Source organism: Numida meleagris, chromosome 1 (assembly GCF_002078875.1).
Source record: "Numida meleagris isolate 19003 breed g44 Domestic line chromosome 1, NumMel1.0, whole genome shotgun sequence".
Taxonomy (NCBI): Eukaryota; Metazoa; Chordata; class Aves; order Galliformes; family Numididae; genus Numida; species Numida meleagris.
Window position 1 is genome coordinate 58,460,159 of NC_034409.1, and position 16,851 is coordinate 58,477,009.

A 16,851-nucleotide genomic window follows, 5' to 3' on the forward strand; every position below is an offset into this window, starting at 1 on the left:
CCAAAACCAAAGTCCTTACTGTAATGCTGTAGATGAAGTGGCCAGGGAAAAAGAAAGATGGCAGTCTCATGACTCCCAGTTTGTTTTATCTTTTCCTCCAAATGAAAAATGCAAATGGAAAAATGAAGTCTTCTAGGAGTTGTAGTTCATTCTTCTCTTATGAGACCAGGAGACTAGAAGTCATGAAATACATCGATAATTCACAGAACTGCAGCATTAAATAATGTGGAATACCAATGAAAAACCATGAAACAATGACCATTGTATTTTGCTGACATGACAAAACCTGGGCTGAAGGAGAACTTGGAAAATTCAGGGAGGGGGTTGTTTCAGTCAAACCAGGAGTGAACTGGGTTTAGGTCCTGTTGAACCTGTAGCATGTCTGGTAGGTGACTGTTCAAAATTCACATCTGTGGCTCTGACCGAAAGTTGTATGTATGAACCTTAAAGAAAAAAATTTGTTAAACAGTTTATGAACTAGTGAGGCCTTCCTGAAAAATTGTCTTTGCTTCTGTGAATTTGTAGGGATTTAGGGGAGCTGTACAAAAAGTGTTAGTATCTCCCTTCCTTCTTTCCCCACATTCATAAGTACTGTTATTCCCATGGTTCCAGTTAAAGAGAGTGGATGACAGCATATCTGAACTGGCCCACCACGTTCTTAGTGCAATGTGTGTTTCTCTTGACACTGATGGCTAGGAAATTTTTAATTCACGGGACTTTTACCTCCCTGTCCAGTAGGATTTGAGCTGTAAAACCAGCACACATTATTGCAGATGTGTCACAACAATATGGATGTTCCATGGCTGGGAGATGCAAAACCCTACACCAAGCCTAGTGTATTCAGTGAGGTCTGTTGAGTGTTCAGCCTTGTACAAAACTAGACCTGCTTGTGGTTTGGAGCCTAAACAAAACTGTGGATCTCTTCCCAGCTGAGCACAGTGCTTTTCACTGTGCCCTGACACAGGATGCACAGAGAGGTTGTGGAGTCTCCTTCTCTGAGACCATCAAAAGCCTCCTGGACATGGGTCTGCACACCCTTCTCTGGGTGGCCCTCCTTGAGCAGAGGTTGGGCCAGATGACTTCCAGAGGGCCCTTCCAACCTCAGCACTTGTGTTGTTTCTGTACATTCGAGCTTTGTGACTCTTCAGGCTTTTACCCTATCTCTGTCCTTCTGTTGGTCAGTTTGCATGCTACAGATTATTAGTGTGTGCTACTATGAGTGAGGAGAAGGACATGAACTCTGTTCCACTTAAAAAGGATGAGAAAAATGATACTAAAATAACTTTTTACTTGAATGAACTGCTGGTAGTAACACTGCCATTTCCACTACTGTTCTGACCTAGTGCACCAGCTGACATCTTTATAAAGAATTGTGACTGGAGGGACAATGTTCTTGGCCCTTAAAGGAGACCTTATTGTGGTGTAAGGTATCCTAGAGATGCAAGGAGATTAGTCATAGACATTCTGTGTGGCTTCCTTAGCCATGGAGAGGGGAAGACAAAGGTGCCAAAGGCTAGCTTTGGTGGAAAGCAGGCTAAATCAGAAATGTGTTTGCTTTGGAGGAAGGCCTGAGTCTCCAGTACATGCAGAGGAACAGTTGGATGTTTTGTACAGTCTGAGTGGTGAGCAGAGGTCCTGACTGCATGAAATGTTCAAATATGGCTTTTCTGAAACCCATGGGGATGACCTGCTGCCAGCAAAACTTGTAGGAGTGTTCTTGGAACAGGCTGATGTCAGCTGGGTACTGGAATAGTTGCATTCTCTCCTTCCTGCCCCCAGTCTCCAGCCCTTGTCACCAAGAGGTCTGCTCTTTCTTTCTAAGGTTATTTCTGGGTCAGTGAAGAAGGAGGTATAATCCTTGAGCCTTGTGAGGTAGTTTGCTTAATCATCTGAGCTTGTTCTGGCAGAAAGCTGCTTACAGCAAGCCTGTCTTGTGGCAGGGAGAGAAAGGGGTCAGGAAATGAGGTAGAAGAGCCTGAATCACAGATCTGGAAATAAGTGCTGAAAATCCCACACTTCTGACTTAGAACTTCTATTGTTAAATCCCTCATCAGCCATTGACTTATGTAAATGTTTATATGAGGTGGAATCGCGTTACTCTGATTTTCTAGCAGTTGGAAATCTGACATCTACCTGTAACTATTTGCAATTAAATTCTTAGGATTTAGTAGTCATATTTATCAATTTCTGCTTTTCATCCTTTGAAATCTTACAGGATACTTTTCTCTAAGGTTTAGCCCTTAATAAGTTGCAGCATAATTAAGTGACCATCATCTTGGATGGAGAAAGGAATCTTCAGAAGGATATTTTTTTTCCTATTTCCTTTACTGAGTTTCTTAAGATGTCAGCATACTGAAACTAGTTGCCTGCCCTCAGATTTTTTGAGAGACTGCCTCAGACCCTGTGTCTTCAACAGAGTTGGCTGAGCTGAACTGAGCTTCATATTGAGGAACTTTCTTTATCAGCTTTATTGAGATACTTTCTGTATCAGCCTTCATCCTTCAAGGACCCTCCTCACTGCACAGCCTGTTTGCTGCTGCCTCCTAGCCCATTCCATTCCTGATCCTCATCATCTTCCAAGTCTTTTCTCATCCCATCTGTTTTAGGCTTTTGCCATCTGTGACACAGTCCTCTAGCCTGAAAAGTGTCAGAGTCTGTTTCTTGGGTGACAAGAGTTGGGACTGATTTTTTCTCAGTTCTGTGCGTCTAACATAGTGACAGCTTTTGTTCCATTCCTGTCAGCTTCTGGAGACTTTCACATAGCACGTCTATGTGTATATGCAACATTCTTAAAAGCAGGCCCTTGCCCCTACCTTGGGAACTTCTAAGCTGTTAGGGAGAGCTGTAGTTCTGTGTTTTCTGCATAGTTTGGGGTGGCTCACTTCCTTGCGTTGCCTGTAACACAGACCATGTGTTGCTCTGGAGAAAGACCCTACTGCTCTTCCTCTACTGCAGATGTAAGTAATAATGCAAATACCAGCATGAGGTGAAGAAAAGAACAAGGCAGTAGGCTGCATCTTGGAACTGTACTCCACTGAGAGAAGGATTGTCACAATGCCCAGCTGCAGAAGTGAGCCTTCCCTTCTCTGTTCCCAGGTGTACTCTGCGGCAAGGCCTCATCCACTGGGAAGTGGGCCCAAGTCTGGAAGCTGGAGGAAAGGCAAAAGTGCCACAGCCTACTGTGTGAGGTCCAGCCCTGGTTCTGGAGGGAACTGAATCTTGAGTATCATGCTTTGTATGTGAGACTTGGCAGAGGTCTGTAAACATAGGGTGCTGATGCTATATGTGTGCTCATCTCCTTCACATCCCAGACATGGATGGTGTACTGTGCCATCTATATACTTGCTTTTTTCCTACTTATAACTTTTGAATAGAAGTACCATTATTGCAGGTAAAGTGTGCATGCTGAAACTTTACCTTTTATCTTCAGGACTGAGTATCTCAGATGATGGGCCCTGTAGAAGAACAAAAAAAAGCCTAAAATGATTGTTGGACGAGAGATAGTCAAATTTGTATCCAACTCCATATCAAACTCTCACTTTATTCACTATGTGAGTGGAAAATGAAATTTCTCTTTTTCTGAAAAAAGAAAAAGAAGCAAAACAAGCAACTGTTGACTCTGAGAAGGTCAAGTAATTCATTTCTACTCTTTTTTGTTTGTGCTGTTGCAGTGTAAAGGCAGACTTGTGAAGTGAATCAGAAGTTGAACATGTGCCCTGACCCATAAGAAAACGTGCTCAGAGTGGGGAGCTGTCTCTCATTCCTAACTGCAGGAAGAGTGGGCTGGGAAGACCAGTCCTGATGTGCCAGTGAGGATGTATCGCTGATCTCTGTGCATCAGAGCATCTCAGTAACCAGCAGTGTTTCTCAAGGGATCTAGGAAGAGCATCAGACTAGTGCTCCACCAAAGCACTGATTTGCTCATCACTTTTGGCTGATGTGATTAGCAGTCAAGGCTAATTACCTGCAGGAATGCTCCCTCTTGCCTCCCTGTATCCATACATGAGAAAGCTGGTGTTATGATCCTTGGCAATATAAGCTGTTCTCCCTCCCATCAAAGGAGAATATATGAATACTAATGAAATGGAGATAGAGGAATGCTTCATGATCAACTATCCTCTTTCCTCAACTCTTCTTCTCTCTGTTCTTTTACTACATAGAATGGTAGAAATATTCTGAAAAGCAATCCCATGAATTTAGAAGCATCATGTGAATCAGAGGGTGCCCTGTGAAAACACTTTTTTGCTTTCTTTGGTGAAGAGATGAGTGAAAGTAACTGACAAACATATGCAGTGGGTTTACTTCCTTGCAAGCATGATACAGTAGCATAAGGAGGGGGTGATGAAGGAGGAAGTTAATTGAAATGGTCTGGAACTTTAAGCAAGTCTGAATTTAATCCTGCTTTCTTGCATGCATGCCTGCCAGCCATTCTTTATTGGAGAGGGAGACAATCTTGTCTTAAAGCTAAACTTCTTTATTTTTCTTGACAAAAAATAGAAATAAAAAAAGAGCCAAGAGGTTTCAGCATAATAAATGTATTGCAAACTGTACAGAAAGCGGATTCAGCCCTGTTGAGCTAATGTTTAGGAGAGGAATCAGGAGTCGCTAAGATTGATGTACTGGGAGAATTAGGAGCATATGACTGAATTCGTAGAAGTCTGCTGCCTGAGTGGTAGCTTGGATGCTGAAGATTGTGTGGCTGAAGTAATACAAAAATGTAACAAGATGAATTAGCTTATAATAAACCCTATGAGGCCAGTCATTTTCAATATTAAAGATAAAGCTGAGCTATATTTATACTTAGCTATATTTGAGTTGCGCTGCAATCTGAGACATTATCATCTGGGCACTGTGCAGAGGTACAAAAGATCCACGTACTGTGAATTTAGGTATCTCACATAGCCTGAAATCCATTGAGACTTTATACCCAAGCACATGCCTGGTTAACCCTATCAGTACAGCATGTTGCCAGAAAAAATTATGGACTTCATGGGATCTCAACCCTCATTCATTAAATGCAGCAAGTTCACTTTTAATGTGTTAGTGCAGTACTTTCTAAAATATGCAGCTTTACAGAAATGAACACATACACCTGTAGTTCCATGTGATAGAAAAGTTCCAAATATGGGCCCACTGACTGTGCATGTGTGGTGTTGTTTTTTTTTTTTTTTTTACGTGTGTGTTCTTTTTCTTCCAAGTTTTGCAGTAGAGGTAGGAAAAAGAACATCTTGTACTTCAGGATTTGTTAGTAAAGCATCTTTCAGCTCATTTTTTTCTTGATTTATAATAAACAATAACAAATAGCATACTTTTCATAAAATTTATGCAGTGGAAAGTTATTCCTTACACTTTTATCAACTATGCTATTTTACTTTGCAAATTTCCTTGAGTCATGATTCCAAGAGATCTGAATAAATATAAATCAGTCAGAAGCATTTTCTGTTTGATCTTCTGTTTGTATTACTTTATTCACACCTTACTGCAGATTAAACTTGAATTTGATCCTCATAGGAATTTTCTCAGAGACTTAAGGAAAGTCTCAGGAAAGCATATTTCAGATACGTATTCTTTCAAATTCATGTTAGACTTTGTCCTTTCTTCTTGTTGGCAATGATTTTCAAATCCAGTAATACAGTATAGCTATAAAGAGAACTTTTTTCCTTCCTCCTCTTCACTGTTTGCTGCATTTAACTTGAGAGGAGGCTGAATGTTGCCAGAGTCCTCCCACTCCTGTCCTGGCCTCCAGGGGCTAATTGCAAACTGCTTTGGAATGTGCCAAGACCTTTGGGACACCCACACCCGAGAAAGAAAAGAGGAATCAGCAGTTTGGTAGCTGTCTTGCCTTGACTTTCTGACATTACTATTGAGAATTATCAAGGATATACTGTCACTGTTTTATGTGACAGTAGTCACATGGAGATATTTGCCAGTCCAAATATAATTTTGATGCATTGTCATCACAAAGCATTTTCCAGTTTGAAAAACCAAGCAGTTAGTATTGTAGAAAATATACTATAATTATTATTATCAATTATGTTGTATAGCATGCCTGAAATTCAATAATAATATAGCCATAAGTATAGTCTGTATTTTCAATTTACATTTAAAATAGTAAAGATTTTTTTCTTTTTTCTTTTTTTTTTTTTTGTTCCATTTGAATTATTGGGTGCTACAACCTAGAGCAGGGAATGCACTTCTACGTTGCTTTGGGAGAATTTTGTATGTTCCCTGGCAACAATGACTGCACTGCTGAACCTTTTGCATTGTGACCTATTCCCTTGATGGTAAGCTTCAGAGATCATCTGCATCACTGGCCTTAGTGTCTGCTAATAGCACCAATGATTGATTGTTTTGGAATTATTTTGGAACTACTGCATGACTAGATTTTTACCATCATTACAACAAGATCCATTTTGCTACTTTGCATGTTGTTCAGTCACTTATTCAAGGTGAGTGAAAAATGTTAATAGATCATTTTATCCTCTTGATTACACAAGTATGTATAACTAAGTACAGCACAAAAATGAAATATCAGACTGATGGTGTAAATTGTCTGCTTTAATGTGTGATTTGTAAAACTACTTTGGTATCTAGGTAAACTGTATCCAAGAATTGGTTTCTGGATTACATGAATCCTTTTACCACTTTTTTTTTACTGAGTATCTTGTGTCTGTCAGCCTTCTGTCTGTATAACATTCTTGACATTTTCATGTCTCAGTGCTTTCATCTGTAGTGACATAGACCTTTTATTATACTTCAGCATCCCAGTTTTCACAGTTTGCAAGCAATGCCTGCAAGATTACCAAGTCTTCTTGACTATCGTTGCTAAGTTCCTCTAAGAGATCAAGCAATGTAGGGTCAGTTTCCATCCCCTCCACCCCTTGCCCTCATTGCAATCGGCTAAGATTAATAATTAGCCATAATATGAGAGGAAACAAATCATGACGTTTATTTTTAGGATGATGCCTCCCACAGAGAACTACAGAATACCTTGCAGAGAGAGGCAGGCCAGAGAGGGCTTTTTAGAGTACAGAGATTCTCATCAAGAAACAAAGCAAGAAAGTATATTTATGAATTTAATTGCTTATTGTTGTTCTTGCTATTAGTATTTATTATTCTTTTTACTATTATTGTAGTGTGTTATTATCATTAAGAACAACACCCATAGAGAAGAATGAGTGCTCCCACAGATACAAATGTGGAAGAGATGCATGATAGATCTGGAAACCTAAGAAAACTTGGCATATAAACAGCTGCTTTTGCATGCTGGTTGTTAGGAAGACAAAATTACAGCATGCATTTTTGGTAGAAGAGAGAAAATGAATGAAGTAGTAAAATGAGACTGGAAGTGGGGAATACAGAAGCAACTGAAAGAATGGTGGGAAAATTGATACTAAAAGGAACCCAATAAAGGACCATCTAAGAAGAGCAAGGGTAGAACGTGGATTGGAAATTGGTATAAATAGAAAAGAGCTTTCTTTTTTTTTTTTATTTTTCTTTTCTTCCTCAAGTAGAATTTTTCTAGCTCTATTTCCCATATATTTGTCTGAATTAGTAGATGTCCTGATTCTCTGGATTTGGTCCCATTATGCACAGCCTCAAGCTACAGGATGCAAAACACCCTGCTGTGTCTTTTACAGGATCAACAAGAATAATAGATGAAAGAGTTCAGAATGGGATTTGTTGTCTTTATCTAGATCGCTTGGTTATAATTAACCCATTAGAGGAAGCTATATATAAAATTGTATACAGCTATAGGTATACTTGTATGTATGGATATGAATTTGAGTAGTTACACCAAAAGTCAATAAGCCAGGAAAGAGTCAGAAGATGATAGATGCTGAAAGCAAGAACAGCCAAAAACCTTTACCTTACATGGTAATGCTGTGTCCAGTTTGCTTTTCTTGTTCTTGTCATGCTCATCACACATCAGAACACATGGAGGTAGTTTCTGTATTCTTAAGTATGAAGGGATTACAAATACTCTCAACTTTTTGTAAAGAGGTAGCAGAAAAAGGAGTTGGTGGCAGTAGACTTTTGTCTAGAAAAAATGCTGTTTGAGAGAACTCAACTGGATGTGGAAAGATGTTTGTGCAAATGTGGACCGGTCTAGTAGGTACCAAAACTGTGCCATGGCTTTAGCCAAAGTTCACTTTAAATTCAGTCTTTGCCAATTTAGATGTCATGAATCTGATTGTCCTGATCAGTATTTGGACTCTGGGGAATGTATAATAGTCTGTGATTGTTGCTGGACCAGCCAAGGACTAATTCAATCAACACCAATATCTGAAGTAGTGCTTGACCTATGAGAAAGGAAAGTCTTATGAATAAGGATTTATTCACTACTTCACTCCTTATTCTGTGGCAAGTTAGTGCCCCTATGATGATTAGTACAGTACTTGTTTAAATATCATCGTTTATATCTTTAAGCTGCATGAGTAGGCAGCTTAAAATCCAGCAGAGGGCAATGCTGTATTGCACCTATACAGACACTGCAAATGAGTCTACCTTGAGGACCTTTGAATTATTTTCTCTAGTGAGAAATAATGCATTTAATTTAGGATAGATTATACTAGCCTTGTGGTTGAATTTTTTTTTTTTTAATTTAATAAATTTCTAGAGTAATGATGGGGAAATCTCTCCCATTGGTGGTAGGTGTGTTGCTGATATAATGCTGTATGAATTGCATTAGTTGTTTGAGATGCAGAGAAAAAAAATGATGACTTGTCATAACTTTTCACCAAAATTATAAAGAGCTAACTTTCCCCGTTTTTTCTTTTCTTTTTTGTTCACCCCTTACCTCTTCCACCATCCCATACACAGCTATTAACTTCTTTAGCTACTGCAGATTTATTATGGTTGCCTTCTCCTGCCTGGTTGTTATTTCTTGCACATTCACAAAACAAGAAGAGAAATGACATAACTCAGTAGTTAAGTGACCATACTCTTGGGAGGCTCATTGAAATAATTCCCATTTAAAGAAATTGTAAACATCATGCACACCATGATACTTTTCTGTCTATTAAACATCTGCAAAGAAATTTGAAACAAAATGCCTATGGAAAGGGCCATTTGGAGTTTCAAATATATTAATCTCTCTATGCCCTCATGAAGCATTTTGAAGTAAATGGAGATTTTTTAAGGCATTGTGCTCTGTTTTACCTTTAGACAGTTTTTAGACAGTGTGACTCTGATCCTGTTTGAGGCAACTGTATTCTTTGTGTCTCCACTCCAATTTATGTGTAGTTCTGGCGTATCTGATGAACCCAGAGTCTGACTCTTCAGGAGATCTTTGTTCTGATTGGGCCCCCTGGGCCCAGACAGTAGCACATGAAAATGGTTTTGCAGCTGCTCAACAGCTCCCCTTTGTTACAACCTCAGCAGCTCAAGGTAGCAATGCAGTCCCTGGACCCCTGCTTTTACCAGTCTGTTCTCCCAATTCCTGAACCAGCAGTAAGAATAAAAGGTTTCAGCTGGATTTACAGGAAAAAATGAAAAAATACTCCTGAAGAAACTCTGTCTGGAGTAGAAGCACATTTTTTGAGAAACCTCGTGTGCTTTCCCTGTTATCCCAGACTGGACTATGTTCAGTAACATCCTGCAGAGGGACTAGCAGTAGCAAAGGATTTCATTTAGAAGTCTGAAACATATATACATTTTTATCACACTTTTTTTTGTCTTTCTTCTGATTGTACTTCCAAAACAAATCAGCAGTGACTTCCACACCTTGCAAGTCCATGTGCTCTAGAGGATCAGCCACGCTTACTAGGATGCAGGGCAGATTTTTCATTTTCTGAGGTTTTGTTAATCTGGTTACAACTGCAGAGAGCAAAGGAGAGGAGTGGAGTGGGTGAGAGTGTGTTTCACTGCTGTTTATTTCTGGGACACTAAGGATGGCATGGTATTGGTTGATGTTATACTGGAAAGGAAGAAAAATATAATGTAAAACTTCGCTAATTTCATCAATTTATGATGCACTTTTTTGCTTTTAAATGTTGAGTTCCAGAGACTGCCACTGTAACTACAGTAGAATTTATACAAACTTCTACATATAGCAGAAGTTATACAAAGGGAAATTGCTGCTAAAGAGCAGCCAGATGAAATCCTTGCTGTTTCTGAGGTATATATATGCTACTATTTAATAATGGGATAGAATGAAGAACAGTGGTGAGCAAGAGCTGATAAGTCCAGCTCTGTATAGCATTTTCAGATCTGTGTTCTGTAGCTAATGAAATGAATGCAGCTGATCTTATCTATATGGCTCAGGCCTTTTGGTGTAAAAGTGCCTTTTACATTGTCATTGCAGAAATGTTACTGTCATGGTTTTGTGATTTTTGGTTATTGGTATTCCACATCATAACATCATGTAGTGTACTGGGAGTTAAAGAGTTAATGCTCCAGTTCTGTGGATAGTTCCGGATACCTGGTCCTCGGAAGAACTACATTTCCGTTCATAGGGAAAGATAAAACTGTTTGTAGATCACGAGACTCTCTCTTCTCTGCCCGTCTCTCATCCCGGTAGCATCTCGCTCCCCAGCCATCTCACCATTGGTATTAGAGTAAGGCCTACTTTAATTTTGGATGCTCATTTTATTGGATTCATTAGCTTAAACTGTAATTATATTATATTATAGTGTGTTATTTTGCATTCTGATATCTTATTTAGTAAATTAGTTTGTTTCTCCTCAGATTGTTGCCGCTGTTTTGTTTTTAGGCCCATCTCCCTGCCCTTTCTCCCTTTTCCATTTCCCGGGGCATGGGCCCATGGGTCCCCTGCCCCATTAGTCGCGGAACTGGGCCAAAAGCCCATAAACCATTGACAGTTACAGACCAAGTGCACCTGAAGCTAACTGGAGCTATTTTGATTCCTCTATGCTGTTTTGTCAACTACAAAAATTAGGACAAATGTTGTCAACTTGTTAATAGATTTTATTGCAACCATCTCTTTTTGACAGACTGTTTATCAGATAGAGTAGTGATAAGACAAAAGTGAACAGTTTTAAACTAAAAGGGGGCAGATTTATATTAGCTATAAGGAGAGAATTCTTTACACAGAGGATAATGAGGCACTGGAGAAATTGTGAATGCCCAATTCCTGGAGGCATTCTAGGCCATCTTGGATAGGCCACTGTCCAGCCTGATCTAGTCCAAAGCCCCATGGCAAGGGGATTGGAATAAGATGATCTTTAAGGTCTCTTCCAATTCAAACCATTCTAGGATGCAATTCCTGCCCTGCACAGGCGCAGCTCTCCCTATGCAGCATAAAGAAATCCCTCCTAGGACCAGATCATTGACGCAATTAATGATTTTTACACTTCAGTTATAAAGTATAAGAAATCAAGAACAAATTAAATATTAAGGGATTTATGGCAGCAGGGCACATGAAAGATGTGGCTTTTTCAGCGACAAAACCAACAGTTTGGGATTCAGAACTAATCTCTGGACAAACTGTTTTTCCTAATTGATCCGTGCAGCTGTGCAGTTAACTTTGGTTGCTTAAAATTCAAAGCCTGGAGCCATTCACCTTGCTGTCTTCGTGTGTAATTGGTGCTCCTGGTGCTACTTAGCGCTGCTCCGGGGGAGGCGGATCCGCTGCCCGCCCCGGGGCGGGAGCTGTCCCAGGTGCTGGCACTGAGCCCGGAGCACTGGTGCGCGAGCTCCCGCGCTCCGGACTGGGCTTTCCGTACTTTCTCCCCCAAATCTAAGTGATAAAAGCAGACTTCACTTTCTCATCCATCTCTACTGTAAATATGTAGAGGAGCGTAATGGCAAAAAACTGCTGCCACATTCTCGAGGGATCCAAAGACTCCAAGTGTTGTTTATAAAACAAGCCTCAAAATACAGCTTTTCCTAATTCTTCAGGAGTGCAAATATAACTAGCAGGAAACAAAATTCCATTGTCTCTGCTCTGTGGCAAAGTGTTTTAATTTTTTTTTAAGGACATTTGGACTTGGCCCCTGAATACCAAGTCCCAGCTGAGAAAGAATTCAAATGACTGAGGCCTAAGCCCCTGATAATGGGGGTTTATTAAGGAAACACTAACAGAGCTGAACTGGAGTGGACTGAATGGCCAAACTGAAATAATGGAATGCTTGTGGCACCAGAAAATGATTGCTTATTGGCATAATCCCAGGATAAACTTCTGCCAAGAGCATCCAGTCTTCCCTTGCCAAGTTCTTCGTATGGGGAAATACAGTACTGAATTTCTGCACGTAATACCAGTGCAAAAGAATGGGAGGAGAAGAAGTGGCAGTTTGCATGGGGAAGGGAAAAAGTGTACATCCAAAATGATGTAAACAGTGTGATGCCTAGAGCTCCACTGATCAGCAGTGATCTTTAAAGTCACTGCTTGTGTTTCAAATTTAGGAACATGGTCTGAAATGCAGGTTTTAACCTATGGGACTCCACTTTCACCTGAATCTCTATCCCTCCATGCAGCATGCAGGGAAACGAAAAATTTGGAACTCTGTTCCTGTCTTTATGAGCAATTTCTTTCACTCATGAAAAAAGGGGACTATCATGCAGCTCTGAGACACATTCTCAAGAAAGTCTTTCAAACCACACTCAACAATTGCTTTATTTTCTGAGAAATACTGAGCTGCAACTGTATTTAAGTGCAGGTGAAGTTTAAAAAAATTGACTAACTGCTACTCATACAAGGAAGGAGAGTGTAATGAAGTTGCTCTTCATTATACTAACTTATCATTACATAGAATACTTCTGAATAGGACATTTAGAGAGGGAGCTATGAATCTCATCCCCTCTACTGAATTGGAAACTTTTTTTTCCCCAGCCAAAATCTGACTCATCTGAATGCTGTAAATACCATCCTACAAGGCATCTTATAGTGGTAGGTATTCTCTCCAAGTCTCATGTAAAAGCTGATCATGTAGTATAAAATACTTAAATAGTCACTAGGACATAACAATCCTTCCTTCTAGGAAAATGCCTTTGAGGCCATTAGAAATATCTGTACTGTGAGACAAGTACAGTGTCTGCATGGGAGACAGATATTCACCTCAGAAATAGTTGAGCTGAAGTTAGAAATCTTTTGAGAAGTAGGAAACAGTAATTAAAATCTCTGCTATCAGTCACAGACAGGATCTAAGGCTAAATCTTCTGTTGCTAACGTCCCGGGTTTCGGCACCATTTGTTACCGACATCCCGGGTTTCGGCACCATTTGTTACCGATGTCTCGCGACCCTTTTAGTATTATTCTTGCACGTAGAGAACCTAAACCTGGTCTCTGGCCAAATACCACACACAGCATCAATATGATGAGCAGCAAAATGGCATTTATTAGTGAGAGCTACAGAAATATATAGTATTTCTTATCTTTTTACTAGACTGTTCCAGAAGCTCACGCAGAGCTCCTGGCCAATCATATTGAATCTCCCGCTTCTGACCTGTCACTTCCGAAAGGCCATACACGGAGTTGTTGTGCCCCTTGTTATGAAAACTAAGAAGCACGGCCCCCTGTGTCTACGACACAGGTTCAAGTATGTAGGTGAACCAATAACAAGCATATGGGGAAGGGCCTTTCCGCATTACAGACCGAGATCCGTGATACGCCTACTACAACAATCTTCCAAGCTTTTTTTTTTATATATATCAACATAAAATTCAACAGAAAGCATAACCTCAAATAATTTTTATTTTTCTTTTCATTTCTGGTAGTGGATTAGCACTCAGTTTGTGTAAATAAATGATTTTTCAAAGTCCCAGGGGGAGTGGTTCTCAAATAGATTTTGGATGGATGCTGTGGTATAAATCCATAGCCAACTTGAACCTAGTTTGGAGAGAAGAGGGAAAGGATATTGTCTGGAAACAATGAACCAGTAGGTCAACAGCAAATCTGAGCTGTTCTCAGCCCGCATATATTTTTTTTCCTCCTAGTTATTATTGCATTTAGGTATGTGGCATAGATATAGCTTTTTTTAAAAACTGCCTTATTTATAAGATAATAAGAAGTCTATTTGAATCAAAGCTGCTTTCTTGCAGTAGTTCAGCCTCCTCCAAGGCTGTAGCCTCCTTTCAAATTTTGAAAATACCGACTCCATTCTTCTTGTCTTTCTGGCATCTACTGTACTTGTTCTGTGATGGTGTGATAATGCAGTATGTCATAAGAACAATTATCTCCACATATCTACTTAGAATCTGGACTTTATTTAAAATAAATGAATGAATTAATGAATAAATAAATAAATAGCTGTTTTGGTTTTAAAAGACAACTCTGAAGAAAGCTGGTTTTAGAAGGACATAGCTTCTCTTAAGGACTCTTAACTTCCAATGTTTGAATGATGTCTTCCAGTTCAGAGAACTTATTTTATTATTATTATTATTATTATTATTCGTGTTTAAAAAGTGTTTTTAGTTGTCTTTGTGACCTGTAGATGCTCTTATGTTAGTGACTCATGAGGAGATTCACTTTGGAATGGATATTCAGGGGTCGAGGACTGAAGGGAAGGGAAGGCATCACCTGAGATTAGAGAAAAAAAGACTTGGAAGGATAATCAAAAGAGTAGGTAAAAATGGTGAACATCACCATACAGAAGGGTGTCAGAGGATAAGATTTTTTAATCAAATGGGTTATCCTGATGGATTTTTTACCAATACCTTGCAACTGATGAGAGTGATGACAGTGAAAACCTATCAGTCATGAAAATTCTTTCACCTCACCTCCATCACTCTCACACTAGCCAGATGAAAACAGGGACTGGAATAAAAAATGCAACTGTTTGACTTGTTGCATATCTGGAAGGTAGATGACAGGCACAGTGGTCCCTGAATAGTACTCACACAGCAGCAAGCAGATTTATTGTGCAGCTAACCATTTTTGTGGGAGTATACAGTTCTGCATTGACTTCCAAAATGGAAGATATTGAGGAGTGTACAAAAGATCCCAACAGTCTAAAAGACAAAGAGTTTTCTCTGAAGTCTCATTTCTCATGTACAAGTACACTCTATGAGTCTGTCTTCGACCATCTGTATGTAATGGTATATTTGCAATATACTTTAACATATATATCTCTATGTATCTATATATATAAACCTTGGATAGAAATATGGAACCTAATGCAACTAAGATATGTAACAGGAGTAGAAATTGTAACAGTCTTCTTGGCTGTACTTGAAAATGGGATTTTTTTTGTAGAAAGTTTTCATGAGTAAGGTATAGGGCTATCATTTTATCTGAAAAAAAAAAAATACATTTTTGTCTCTGGAGCTTAGTTTTTGTACTGTTAGGTGAAAGTTAAGTGATCACTTTCCTTCCTTGCCCAGGTCTGTATGTTTCTGTGATGAACTCCTGAGGGTGGAGTCACCACTCTGAGATGCTGTCAGAGTAGGCAGCCTTTGCCATCTGTGCTTGCTGGTGCTTCACCACAGCCATCAAAATGCATTGCTCATTACTGGCACTAATACGGAAGTGGTGAACATCTGCCAGGCTCCCATATCTGAAAAGAGCTCTAAACCCTGATTCATTTTTTTTGTTCCCATCAAAATCCATAGCCCATGTCCTTTTGTGAATTCTGCCCTTTCTGGTTGGTTGTTAAATTGCACTGGAGTAAGGGAGGCTGTTTTCGAGAATGTCTTAAAAACACGTTCTAACTCTATGTTACAAAGTAAAAAAAAATCAAATTTTCTTTGCACATCATATTTGTTTTGGTTATTATTTTTTACTCTTTCAGTTTCACATAGCTGGCCCAAATATGCTGAAATTTTTGTCAGTTGAAGAAATTGTCTCTTGGTGGTGGTGATGAGTTAATGCAGTACCTCAAAAAGATTAACAGAGGGCATTTCAGATGTGCCATCTGAATAGACTGATGACAAAGGAGACAAGGAGTCAAAATGAGTAAAGGAAGCAACAAAATGGTCTTTTTTTTTTTTTAGCTGTACAGACTAAATCCCTGAATCTGGCTGGAGAGAGAGGAAAAAAATGTCCTTAACCTAACAATCAGCTCAGGCAAAGCAAAACTCAAATATACTCAAGTATTTGACAATATATAAATACTTTCAGAGAATGGTAGCTATCAAAGATAAAGAGTATCTTGCAGCTTTCCTGCAACAACACACTGAGGCAATGGGGCTGTTCAGTATTGCTGCCATTCTCCTCTGTTTGGGGCAGCCCAGTCACCCTGCTCAAGACCTGGAACTGCAGAGAAACAAAATGCAGAAGAGAAGAGCAAACTGCAGCTGATGCTGGGTAATAAAATAATTCCTACTTCACATAATTGTTTTCATTATCAGATATTTGGTATTATTTGAAGGAGGCAAATGCTATTATCCTTATTTCATAGACAGAGAAGTAAGGGCAGTAACAGATGCTGTGATTTGCCTATTGCCATCAAGCTGAAAACATTCTCATTGGGGCAGAAGGAGAAAAAGAAAATGAAGATACAGTGGAAGCATCTGTCTGGCTTGTATGGTGCATCTATTTGTAAAGAAATTCATATTACAGGTCTCAAATTGTGATGTATTCACAAATAATGGTGTGACCACTGGGACTGTGATGAGATCAGCATATATCTACACACAGGTTTTTTTCCTCATAATAGAAGTAATAATCTTTGGCTGTGGACCTAATTACAAAAATAGTTACATTCATTGATCACTCCTGTTTTTTCAGTCTGTGATATCCATAGGGTTACAAATACTGCAGTTGAGAAAATTAAGACATGTAAGTTTATTCTGTTTCAATAAATAGATTTAGAATAGCGAAGAAAACTTTCTCTTGTCCAGACAGAGACAGTGAAAGACTCTTCTCTGCCATGTATTTGTCAGCTGGATGGAAATATGCCACCCCCTTCTCTAATATTTTCAGAAGATACTCAAATGTATCTCTAGTAGATA

General features: G+C 39.2%; 1 protein-coding gene across 4 annotated transcripts in view; it reads left to right on the forward strand.

The window, feature by feature from the left end:
* Positions 1-16,851, forward strand: part of PTN (pleiotrophin) — a 76,259-nt gene that overhangs the window by 23,758 nt on the left and 35,650 nt on the right. Inside the window, exon 1 of one of the 4 annotated variants that reach the window (XM_021388587.1) lies at positions 3,231-3,255. The exons of 2 other annotated variants lie outside the window; for them this stretch is intronic. The gene's annotated coding sequence lies outside the window, so the exon portion shown is untranslated. Of the gene's footprint in view, positions 1-3,230; positions 3,256-6,426; positions 6,450-16,851 lie in introns of those variants that run through there. One more of the 4 variants, XM_021388567.1, reaches the window with a different exon arrangement.